The sequence below is a fragment of the Sapajus apella genome, unplaced genomic scaffold, assembly GCF_009761245.1.
Source record: "Sapajus apella isolate SASKATOON/1434 unplaced genomic scaffold, GSC_monkey_1.0 scaffold9, whole genome shotgun sequence".
NCBI lineage: Eukaryota > Metazoa > Chordata > Mammalia > Primates > Cebidae > Sapajus > Sapajus apella.
The window spans coordinates 30140806-30142361 of NW_022436949.1; positions in this window are offsets into that span (position 1 = coordinate 30140806).

The following is a 1556-nucleotide window of genomic DNA, read 5'->3' on the forward strand; positions in this document are numbered from 1 at the left end:
TCCTTTAGGCGATGATTCTATGGGCTGGTAGATTTTACTGCTTAGAAAATAACACTGAAACATTCTCAATTTGTTCTCTCTGTAATTCCAAGTACTTGTTGAGAGTTTGTTAGTTTGCCCTATGCCATGCATCTGAGCAGAAACTGTGTATTAGATCTGGACTTAGTGCTCAGTAAATTGTTGTTCATTATTATTTCTTTAAATTGAAGGAGGTATATTTGATATCATCTAAGAAAATTTTTTAAAATCAGAAACAACCTGCAAAGAGGTAGGTTTCTCTGGATTCTGGCAGCACTTGCTCTTGCAAAACCTGTTGCTATATCCTTTCCAATTATACAGATAGCAACCTATCTCCATTCTGTGTCAGATTCGTGAGTCTACTTTAGGAATTTTCAGGCACCATAAAACTCTGCTGAATCATTTAGCATTCTGCTTCAGTTTCTCCTTACAGCATTTAATTTGTTTACTTTGCAGCCTTTGAATGCTTCAACAGCTTTGATGCCCTTATATCACTATCCAGCCCCAAGACAAACCCTGCCTAGGGCAGAGCCTTTGCCGAGAGTATCATTTAAATGCAGATGAAATAACCACATTTTGGGCTCCATTGTTGATGACTCCACTTTGTTCATGATACAGAATATTGCTTCTAGGAAATGATGATGAACTGTTTAAGAAACCTTATTGAGTATCTATTTTGACTATATTTCATAAAACTATTTTTCATAGATATAAAATTTGTAATTCACTAACACTCTTCTGAAAAACATGAATCTGATTCTGTTTTTCTGTACCTGTATTGAAATATAATTATAAAATCAAGTGTCTACATAGCTAAGTCTTAAAATAAATGTTAGCTTTCCACTTTACTTTGCCAATCGTGACTTGGCTGCTTATAATTAAATGTTAGACCATTTTTTCCCTTGGGAACTAGGATCCAAAAAGCTCATATTCTAGTACCTAGAAACAAAATAACGGTCTTAGATTTTCTTTTCTTATGAAAAGGCACTACTGAAGATGACTAAGCTAAAGTTGATCTAGGACACGTGCTGTCTGAAATATGTAGTTCTGAAAATGAAAACACACTGGATGTTGGAGCCCAGTTTGAGATGATCCAGATACCCAATCTTTAGTTGGTCCCACCCAGAAAGAGTACAAAGTGCCTGTACTGAAACAGTTCAGTTTACTAAATTAATTGAGCTCAAGGACCTGAATCCCTAGAACCATGGTGGTGATATACTAATGAGATAGTCTCCTGGTAGAATAAGGACTGGCATTTAACACAAAGCATGGCTACAAAATTACCTCCCCTGGGCAATGTTAAAGTGCATCTATTCAAGCCTCTCAAATAACTGAAATTTAGAAAGATTTAGTCATGGCTGGCTTCCCAATATTGACCAATTTTAAGAATCTTTCATTTTCCTAAAATGTCCTCTTGCTTTCTCATCTATTTTGGAATGCATAAGCACCTCATTAAATTATTATTATTTTGTCTTTTGTGGGTGGGGTTGGCAGTAAAGTATTAAATACTTTTCCAGTTTTATCTTTGAATTCCTTTA